General features: G+C 42.9%; 1 protein-coding gene across 9 annotated transcripts in view; it reads right to left on the reverse strand.

The window, feature by feature from the left end:
* The window catches only part of NTNG1 (netrin G1), a 337,549-nt gene extending 330,197 nt beyond the window's left edge, over positions 1-7,352 (reverse strand). For 6 of the 9 annotated variants that reach the window (XM_058716363.1, XM_058716359.1, XM_058716358.1 and 3 more), the window contains exon 1: positions 5,582-5,998. The gene's annotated coding sequence lies outside the window, so the exon portion shown is untranslated. Of the gene's footprint in view, positions 1-4,298; positions 4,378-5,267; positions 5,485-5,581; positions 5,999-7,257 lie in introns of those variants that run through there. The other 3 variants (XM_058716355.1, XM_058716354.1, XM_058716357.1) reach the window with 3 other exon arrangements.
* Positions 7,353-11,430: the final 4,078 nt, after the last annotated feature.

Consider the following 11,430-nt stretch of genomic DNA (forward strand, 5'->3'; position numbering starts at 1 on the left):
AATTTGTGATATTTTCTATTAGGAAAAGTGTTGAATATTTGGGTTCCTACGAAGCAATAATTAGCAGTTTGTCTAAACATGTATAAACTGCTGATTTGAATCTGCCTCCTCCTTGTAACATAAAGACTGTACTATACCGTGTTGGGCACATTTTGATATCTTAAGCTAAAAAGAAAAAAATCGCAGAGAAGCATGTGTTGTGGCTAGCACAGCCTTCTGCTTTTTCAGATTTGGTGGTAATTTTAAGTTGACATTTTAAGAAACATCCAACAATTTGACAATTAATAATCTGAAAAGGTTGTGAAAATAATACACATGCACATTTTCTAGATGCATTTTCATCTGTGTGTACTACTTTGTTATCACAAGAAGACTCTCATGGGGTGTAGGGGAGCTGGGCATCACAACAGACAGCAGAAGTGTAAAATCTACTAGACTAGAACTTATTAACTTCAATTCTTAATTTCAAATACTTAACAACTTATTTATCAAGAACAATATAATCTTGAAGGCCAGGAATGGACTGCTCTGAGTGTGAACCAAGTGAAAATTATGAATTAGTTTTTAATACTGTTTTTCAAATGTGACCTTAAGTATATATTTGAATGCTCTCGGAGCTTAATCTTCAGTTTTTTTGTTAAACAGTAAATGTTATCCCCTAATCTATTTATGTCTTATATCCCTTTCTTTATCCACATTTGCCTTACTACAACCACAAAATAAAGGATGACCAGGTGGCTGTACGTCAAATATTTGGACACTAAGGAAATGTATGTGAGCCTGTTACTGTTTCCTGATACAACAGCAATCCCAATAGAACGAATTCTCATTAAAGTATAGCAGAATTATAATGATGGTCATTACACAGAATTATGGACTACACCATTGATCGAATTTAGAGCACTGACAAGGAAAAACGCAGAGGAGTGCAAGATATTTGAATATTAGGCAGTTGCAGGACTGTGCGACAGACATTCTTGACAAGAAGCAGCCAATTATAGCTTAAATTTCTGGCACATAACCAGTTGTGATTAATAGTTTTCCATTACATTACAGACATATTATTAATGTATTAAAAATGTCAAGCTTTGGCAAGCACTAATATGGCATGGCTCAGTTAGTCTGCAGAATTTACATTTAATGAGCTCCCATTGACACAGAAAAAGATATTGACCACGCATATTACAGATCAGGAGCAGAGGGTCACTAAGCTGTTCTTTAACATAATTGCTTAATTTCATTCTAATTTTTGTATTTGTAGCATGTATTCTAGCGTGTGTTCTTTATATAAGGTCTCCTTACTTTTTTCAGAGCCACATACACTTCAAAGAAATTCCTCTTAATTTAAAATTAGTAAGAAATTAAATTTGTGAACTGTCATGACACACAGTGGGAAAGGAAGCCTCTGTCAAAATGGAAAAGTTGCCATTAAAGTATAATTATGGAGTTTTCAAAGAAAACAAAATGATATGAAAATAGAATATTGTTTCCCCCCTAACCTCTATTGTCTTAATGGCACTGGTTCCCATCTGGCTATGCTTTCAACCAGGTTAAAATCATCAATTGCTTCTTAAAAGCTAGGTCATCACAGCAAATATCGAAGCAAATGGATTATGAGAAAGACAGTCAATGACATATTTGAAGGTTTAATATAGTAAACCAACCCCTTCTGGCCCATAACTGAACTGATTGCCAAATAATATGGGCTTTCAATTGTATCAGGTGTCTGCATCACCTAAATGTGAGCAGCTTCAGAAGAGCTCTGGGCAGCCCCAGTTCTAGTTCTTTGCTTTGCAAATCTTGGAAACTCACTGTACTCAAATAATGCCATCATCTCTACCTACACACTAAAGTACTGAGAAGTCCTCTCTGATAAAAAATAACCACTAATATGCTATGAGAACTCCAAAGACTCTCACTGGTATATAAATGTGCAGAGCCAATGTAAAAACATAAAATTATGTCATGTCCTCAAGTTGACAGATATTACTGATCTGTACTAAAATGGGCTATAACATGGCTTTGCATCCATGAGACATCTTTCTCCAGGCTTCTGTAGCTAATTCCCTTCCACCTTGGATTAACTTTGCATAAGATCCTTCACAGGCCCTTTCCCTCACTAGAAGAGAAGCCTTACAAAATATTACACGGAAGTAATAATGATCAAAATTATAGACAATTATATTCTAAAAACAATCGCCAATTTCATCAACTGAGAGGAAAATATTGACAGTAAATCTGTTAACTCCAGCTCATTCATTTTATTATATAATTTCACTAGGAGGTGGGGTTGGTGGTAGTAGGCTATTTATTCCATAAATATTCAGCTCTTCGGGGGCACCTGAAATAGACAGCTATTGACTCATTCCTCATAGACATTAAGACTTTTATAAATATGCATGTTTCTGAATGGGAAGGAACAAAAAGAACATGGACTATCATCACATTTCATTGAGTGAAAAGTATAAAGAGATAAAGATATTACCCAAATTCTATAACCCACCAAAATCAGCAGATTCAAACACTGTCATAATGAGATGGACTAGACAAGACATTTAAGATATACTGAATGCTCTTTGCATTTATTTATTTGTTGTGAAGAAAGCATTTCCTAGTCATCTTAATGGGAAACATTTGCTTCTATCCTTTTGCTAACTGTCTCTCAAAATGTAAGGAATTTAACATGTATTACAACGCCATTGGCATATCTTATTCATTCTTGATTGGGTATTATGAGCAACTGCCTATCATGAGATTCTTAATAAAACCGAATAGCACACCTTCGTATTTGAAAATCTCGGTTTTCACAGACAGAAGAATGATTAGAGAAATCAGATAGCATATACTTGGCAGGATGTTTGGGGATGGGATAATACATAAAATTATTTCAGAATCAGTTAAGCCTAGAAGAAATCTGGGGTTTCATTCCCATACAACAGCAAATCTTGCCTTCTTACATAGGGAAGTTCAGACATCCAAGGTTTCAAACACACATTTAAGAAAGTGTACACCCACCTGAAGTTCTGAAACAAAACTCTGGATTCTGAAGATGAAATTATTTTTTTAAAGTATGCTACATCTCTTACTGACCTATAATATGATACACACACACACACACACACACACACACATTTTTGTTAACACAATAATTGACTTTCTGAGTTGCATGAAATTTTTTCTTTCCAAGCGCCCTGATGCTCTTGTAACTCCAAAACTCTCCAAATCTTTACAACACTTAGAAAACATATCAACTAAATGTGTAATGGTTTAATTCTTTGACATATTTTTTTTTCAGAACAATAATGGAAGCAGACAAGTAGTTGCACCAACTGCAAATATACAAAAGGAAACTGCAAAATACATTGGCTTCCTCCTAAAAAAGCTAACCTGAATCACTTTAACACACATGCCATGTGAAAGCTGACAAAATAAAAATTTCAATAGAAAAAAAAAAAGCTTTGTGTGCAAATAAATTGTTTTCTTACAAAATTTTAGGATTATATCTCTTAAATTTCACAGTAGGAAATATCACCAAATTAATAGCCAGTATGTGGAATTCTGAATGCCCTCATGTTGGTCTTTAGTGGCGAAACAGATGTCACTTCATGGTTCCAGAAGAGAAAAGGAAATACATCCCTTACGTTTATAAACTGTAACAACATTAAGTGTGAAACACTTGATGCATTTTTTTCCCCTTTGTATCCTTATCCACATGCAAAGGCCCAAATTTTATCTTCATGAAAAACTGAAAGTTGCTTATCTTCCAAAAGAATCTTGGACAGTTATTAAACGGCCTTTCCTTTGCCAAAGAGAAAGGGGGCGGGGGGAGGATAAGACATTCAAAGTGATACAGTTCAAAATACTTAATGAAATCTGAGGTTGCTAATTCCCCACAGGTTAGAGATACTCTCAAGGTCTAGGCAAATCAGAAAAACCTGGTCCCGTCTCCGGAAAAGACAATTTCTGGGAAACTTTTTCTAACAAGCTTAACCATTATGTAAATTTGAATAAAGCATTTTGTTGGAGGATCTTTCTGGGTAGTCCCCCCACCACCACCATTTCTGTAAGATAGGAAAACTTTTAGTGTTTTCAGTCATAAAATAGGGCCTTATTTCTAGAGCAATACGAGTGCCAGATATGCCATATGCTTGGTGGAATTCTGAATCTTACTCAGAATTTTCCATTCCAAAGACTGACAAACTGTTATGATAACGAGGGGCTCCATTACCGTTCAGAGTGCAGAGAAGAATGGAGGGGGAGTTGGGTAACAAAAGCCTCTACTCTCTGGAAATCTATACCTGATGCGACGATGGGAACGCAACCTCCGACTTCTCCAAATAAAGTTCCTTTAAAATCCCCGCTAGGAATTTTCCTGCAAGCCCTGCAAGATGACAACCTAAGTGGATGGGGTGGAGGGTGGAGGTCCCCGGGTGAGGTTACTAGAATAAACAGCAGAGGGCGCAGTTTCTTTTTTTATCGAACTTTTCGCGTGTATGAATCACTTAATTGGTTATTTTGGGCCCAATAATATTCGGGATTATTTGTATTATATATAGATATCCACAGATCCATATAGGACAGGAATTCAGTGTCCCTAGACGATTGCACCAACCGGTTAAAGTCATGCCAGCAAAGAATCTGAGCAAAATATTCCACACAGCATTCCTACATCAAGTCTTTCCCTCTTTGAATTTTCCCTTCTCCCCAGCTGCACACCATGGGATAGTAATGCTTTAATCTCGCACCAATAACGGAGATTAAAAGAAAGAGACTTCAAAAGCTCTCAGTGTGGCCACCGGCTCCACAGGGCCGGCAAGAGGGCAAGTTTTCTCCCCAAGCAAAGACAATTGGCAAAAGGAAAAAAAGAATCCTCTGGCGCGTTGTGTGTGGCCAGGTGTGTGCGCGTGAGAGGGGGAGCGCGCAGGGTGCCGGTCCGTGAGTCCGCCGAGGCACAGACCCCGCGCCCGGGCTCCGGAGGCAACACTCACAGACACGTAACCCGCTCGGGGCGCACACCCAGGAAGACTCGCGTGTGGGTGTGAGAGTGTGCGGGTTGTGTGCGCGCCGCGGCTCCGCGCGCTGCCTCCTCAAGGCGCTTCGCAAAGTTCCTCGCCCACCCGGAGCCTCCCTCCCGCCTGTGGATCGCAAGGGCGGGGTGGGGGGGAGGGGGCGGAGGGAGGGAGGGAGCCCGGGGTTGGGGGTGGGGGGAGAGGGGCCAAGAAGAGACGCGCGGGTCTCCGGAGGAGGGGGACGCCGGCTGCACTTACCGTGTGGCCCGCTTGCCCTTGCGCCGGCCGGGAGCCGACCGACGGCGCGGGGCGGCGGCCCTGCCCAGCCGGGTGCGCCTCGGGCGGCGGCCGCAGCAGCGGAGCCCGCGGGCGGCGCACGGGCGGGCGGCGGCAGCTCCCGCCGAGCCTCCTCCCGGGCGCGTGGGGAGCGAGAGGGGTGGGGTGTGGACCTGAGCCGCCGCCGCCGCCGCAGCAGCAGCCCCGGGGTCCCGCTCGCGCCCGGCCCGCCGTGGGAGAGGACTCTGCGGACCCCCAGCCCCGCGCCGGCCCGCCACTCCCCGCCGCTTAATTACCTTGGTCGCGGGCCCCAGAGGGGGAGCCTCCTGTGCGTCGCCCCCTCTCGGAGCCCTCGCCGAGAGGGGGAATTCCTTTCCGTTGACGTCCTCTTCCGAAATGCAAAAGATCAGTGACTTTGACAGGTAGATGAGGGGGAGGGAGCAGGGGTGGGCGGAGAGGAAGAGAGGATGAGAAAGGTGCCTCTCCCTCCAAAAATATAGTGATATTAATAATGAAATCGCAGCCTTCGGGAGGTCTTGCCAGCCCAGTCCCCCGCTTGCCGGCTCTCCTCCGCTCCTCCTCGCGCCACTGCCTCTGCCACTTCTCGCCTTAAACTTTTACTGGGGGATTTTTTTTTTTTTCTATTTCTATTTTTTTCTCTCCTTTTTTTTTTTTTTTTTTGTATTTTTTTTTTTTTTTTTTCAGCTGCAGGACGATTTCCTGATTCCTGGGGATCAGAACCAGCGGCCGGGCGGTTCTACCCCGCTTGGCACAGCTTTCATTTTATTTCAGATGAAGACGTTGAGCTTAGTCAGAAGGGACATAAATCAGGACAATTAGCATTGGCGCCAAGAAGATCCTCTAGTAACAATTTCGCCCGGGCTTCCTTCGCGCATTCCTCCACTCAAGTCAGAAATGTCACAGCACATAGCGTTGATGGCTGTGAGACGCGACGCACCCAAAGTCCATTTGATGAAATATACATGGCCCACGACGCTTCCGGATTGCGGTTCCCGGGCTCCCCGCCCCCGCCCGCGGCGCCTGGCCTGAGCGGCTCCGAGCGGGCAGCAAGCTCTCGGCAAACTTAGGGGTGCGTGCAAATTAAAGAGTGAGCGTGAGGGCCGGTGAAAAGAGAGAGAAAGAAGCGAGCCCCGGGAAGCCGCAGCCCTCAGAGGGGTGGCTCGAACGTTTCACTTAAAAGCAGATCTTCTGCAACTGCCAGCAAGTGGAAGGATTGCAAACCTTACGCTACCTCGAGACCTGGGCGCTCCGAGCGGTCCTAACTCCGTCCCGCTCGCTGTTGCTGCGGCTGCTCCCGCCGCCCGTGCCGCCGCTCCACGACCTCCCAGCGCTGAGGCTCTGAGACCACCCTTCACCTCCCCACCCCCAGCTCGCCCACGGAAGCGCCCTTTCCAGTAACTCTTCACGTACCATCCACTCGAGCCCCCGCCCGTCCCATCCCTCGCTGCTCCTTCTCCTCCCCCAAACCGTTCCTTAAGCGCACCCCTCGCCCCTAGCAGGGATCCCTACTGAGCTTTTCAACCAACAATTCCCTGGCCCTGCCAGCGGCCCCTACAGCGCCAGCCTTGAACCTCCTCATTTAGAAATCCATTCCCCTTTGGAAAGTTGAAGTTCAAAAGAAAGCTTGTCAGATCTCCTTGCCTTTCCCGAGAAAAACGCAAATACCCCGACCCCAAGACTTCATTCCCCACCAGTGGGGGCTCAGACTTACCTGAAATCCCTCTTAGCTACAGGCTAACGTCAAAAAATAAAATAAATACAAAATCCAGACTTAGATAGGGAGACACTTTAATTAGAAAGAAAGACTATTGCAATATAGAGAGAGCTCTGATCTCAGAAATCTGTAAGCATCTCAAAGCCAAACAAAAAAAAGCCTTGATACGGTTAAGGGGAATACGTGGCAAGGGAAAGTTGGGCAGAGGAGAGGAAGTAGACCGAAGGCATGACTGACCTGCGGGGTTTGACAAGAATGCGTCTCTGTGGTCCACGGATTTGGGGAGTAAGCGAACAAGGAAACATGTTGTGCATTTTAGTGCTTGCTCAGATTTGCAGGCAAGCTAACGTTCAGGGTTGGGTGGGGAGGAGAGAAGCCTGACTCAAGTTCAGTCAAGGCAGAGCAGAGGGTAAGAAAGGGGTATCTGTGAGCACTTGGGTCACTAACTACACACCCAACTATGAAGGCACAGAGCTAAGAGCAGAGAGATCACTTTTCTGCAATGGCTGGGGGGTGGGTGTGTCAGAAGAGTGTTAGCGGGAGAAGTTTTTTGAACTGAGCCTGTAACCAGACCCTCTTTGGCCCCCAAGCAGCCAGAAAGGAGGCAGGAACCCCAGGCATCCAGCCCCTAGACCGTCTAACACGGAGAGGTCACAGTGAATCCTCCTTCCCTTGACTTTCTCCAGTGCCTGAATCTTGTGTTTTCCTTGCTTTCCTTCTCCCCGCCTCTATTCTTAAGCACTGACATTGCCAAAAGGGATTACCTAATGGGTGAAACTCTTTAAAGGCATGCTTAGACAGTGGCCATTTCCTGGCTCTTCATTCAGTCCCTGTCTATGCTCCTCCAGGATTGAAATATACTGATTATATGGAGATACTATTCACCATTTCACCCTTCCTGACAGGCTCCAGGAAACTAGAACCTTCAGGGAAGCCAGTAGGAGTTAAGAGACAACACCCACAGTGGTGCTCTCACTTCTCACTGCTCCCCCCACCCCTTTCTCAACACTGAATACAAACAGCTCTCAGCCTTACCTCTCCCTCTTGTTCTTTCCACTCAAGCCAAGAAAACCCCTTCTGAGTTTCCATCCCCAGTGTTGTCTGATATTTTAAGGTCCTTTTCTGGGAAAAAGTAAAGAAAATTTATCCATGTAGAGATTAGGAAATTCCCTCCTGGGATATATGAAGATCTTTGTGATATTGGCTCCCAACCTGGAGAAACGTTCCTTTCCAGATGTCAAAGTCTCAGAACTAAACCCCTTCCCCTCTTGCTTTACTAAGACCCTCTCTCATCGTCAAGGCTCCTTTAACTACGAGGCACACACCAGTCCCAGAAGAATATATTTGTAGGGGGACCCTTTCCAGTTAAGTAGCCTCTTCTGCTCCTGGAATGGGAGAGTCTTCCAGAGGTGAATTTTTTTTTTTCCCAAACATCTGCTCTGATCTTTTCACAGGCTCAGTAAATCATCAGTTTTAAACATGTGGATTTAAACTTTGGCCAGGAAATCAGAATCGTCAGAGGAGACTTTTCAACATTAAAATCCCTTCCTCTCCAGATCATGATCCCTCCTCTAGTGGAGATGGAGTGGGAAGGACCTTATCTCCAAAAAAGTACTTTGGGTGGATCTGATATACTCCCTCAAACAGAGAACCCTTGAATTTATCTATCAAAAGAGCTTTCCTGAATGTATCTTTGCACATTTGTTTATATAATACAATCAGATATTTACTTTAGATATATTACAATTGTATTATATAATACAATCAAAAATTTACTTTAGATATATTCTTGGCATCAGAGAAAATAAGTTAGGGCATACTTACTTTTCCTACCATCCTTTGCCTTCTCCACCTACATATATATTTAAATTTCTTTGGAAAGAACGATTTTTCTGTTTTTATTTAACCTTTCGACTCTACTTTTTTTTTTTTTTTTCCTCTCTCCTTTAGAAAAGAATTGTTTGATCTTTCAGTTCTCCAGCTTCAGATCTCTGGCAGATTTCCGTGCATTCCTCATTCTTCAACTTAGATTTTCATTTATTTGTAATCCCATTAGGTCTCTAACTATTGTTCATCTTGCTAGGTTATTAGCTTCTTAAAAACCTTCTTTTTAGAGATTTGGCAAGGCTGTTCAATTACTTGTAACGTCTACATGCCAAACTGGTAGTAGTGACATATTTGCAATATATCTAGTCCAAAAAGATATGTGTCTTCTTTTTTTTTTTTTTTAACATTTTTTATTTATTTTTGGGACAGAGAGAGACAGAGCATGAACGGGGGAGGGGCAGAGAGAGAGGGAGACACAGAATCGGAAGCAGGCTCCAGGCTCCGAGCCATCAACCCAGAGCCCGACGCGGGGCTCGAACTCACGGGCCGCGAGATCGTGACCTGGCTGAAGTCGGACGCTTAACCGACTGCGCCACCCAGGCGCCCCAAAGATATGCGTCTTCTTATAAGTACTCTAAAGTACTTAACATAAAGTAGGTATAAGATCAAGATTCGTTTCAGGTGTGAATAATTTTTGCCCATTTCCAGGATTCAGCCATAGCCTCCTTGGTAACAGGAACTAACTCCCACTATGTTAAATTAAGACTTCCATGTCCGAAATACCCAAATCAGGGACAAGTTCTGTGTGGCCAATTGTGTACTACGTGATAGATGCTTTTTATAACTGCTGCTTGTGTCCCAGTAGAAACATCCTAGCAGTTGTAAAACCTTTAGTTGTTTCTTGCCTCCACTCTGTGCTCGGGGACATGTTTTATTACAAAGCCATTAGCAGTGTAGTTTTGACAGGTTTTGAAGTTACTTACCTAACAGGATTTTTTAATGCTTAAATATTTTGACATTTAAACCTCTCACAAGCCCTAACCATCTGGTCTGGGCTCTATCACTGGACTATACTGGCACTTTCCTGCTGTTGTAGGTGTTCCAAGTACACTTACCTTCAAACTTTAAATTTACAAATCCAACGTATCCAAGTATCAAGCATGCCCAGCATAGATATATCAGCAATCTCATTTAGGTTTTCTGAGGACTGATAGTATACCAAAGGGCATATTGTTTAATGTAAGAAAACACACATATTTACTGTGCTACTGATTCTAGAACATGAAGAATAGCAGATGGTATAAGCTATTGATAGTTAATGACTAGTGCAGGGAACGTGACCTTTGGTATCCTGTGCTTTCTAATATATGGCACAGTATCAAATGCTCTGGAAATAATAAAATAAACTGCTTGGTTAGGGTAATATAAAAATTTAACAAAATGTAGAATCTGATATTTTTTTTTAGGAGAAAGCATTCTTAACCTAAATGATAACTGTTTTTAGTCAAATATTTCATGTCTTTTTTCTATTTTGACTTTCCAGACCAAAAGTGTTTGAAGGAGAATAGTTTTCTTATTTTTGTTTACCTAATATCACCCATAAGAAATCAACAGAAATCACTTCTTTTTTTTTTTTTTTTTTTTTTTTTTTTTAATTTGAGAGAGACTGCGTGCAAGAGGGGCAGAAGAGAGAGAGAGAATCTCAAGCAGGCTCCACGCCTAGCTTGGAGCCTGAGGCAGGACTCGATCCCACAACCCTGGATCATGACCTGAGCCGAAATCAGGAGTCGGGCGCTAAACTGACTGAGACTTCTAGGTGCCCCACTTCTTAGTTTTTATGCTTTCAGAGTCTATGACATTAGATGTTTGTATCCAACCAGTAAAATCTGTCAAAGTCATGACAACTTGAATTTTTTTTAACCTATTTCAGTGTTTTTGAGACTCAGAACACATAGTCAATATTTGTTAAACAGTTTTTCTGAGGCTACAAAAAGAGGGCATCCCACCAGCAAGTTTGGATAATGCTATGGTCTGAACAAACTCAGGGTCTATGAGCTTGTATTTTGTTGTAGTTTGTCTGTCTAAGATCATAAATTTACTTCTTGAAAAAAAGGTCATGATCTTGTGGTCTGTGAGTTCGAGCCCCGCGTTGGGCTCTGTGCTGACAGCTCGGAGCCTGGGGCCTGTTTCAGATTCTGTGTCTCCTTCTCTCTGACCCTCCCCCATTCATGTCTCTCTCTGTCCCAAAAATAAAAAAAAAACTTAAAAAAAAAAAAAAAAAGGAAATGTAACGTGCATTTTTAATGTTATACTACAGATTGCTAAAAGCAAATGTAGTTGTAATGGTCAAGTCTGGAGACTCTTTTTGTACCCAAAATGGGACAAACATGCACACAACTCATATGATGGCATCAGCAATCTCTAAGAGGCCATTGGCCCAAACTACATTAGAGTGTAGACTGGTTTAGCAGCCTCTGCAAGAGGTTCCTGGACTCTCATACAAATGCAATAATGGCTGAGCCAAAATTCATTGACCCACTGCAGTCAAAATATCCATGATGAAAGAAATTCCAGTAATAGAAA

Source organism: Neofelis nebulosa, chromosome 2 (assembly GCF_028018385.1).
Source record: "Neofelis nebulosa isolate mNeoNeb1 chromosome 2, mNeoNeb1.pri, whole genome shotgun sequence".
Taxonomy (NCBI): Eukaryota; Metazoa; Chordata; class Mammalia; order Carnivora; family Felidae; genus Neofelis; species Neofelis nebulosa.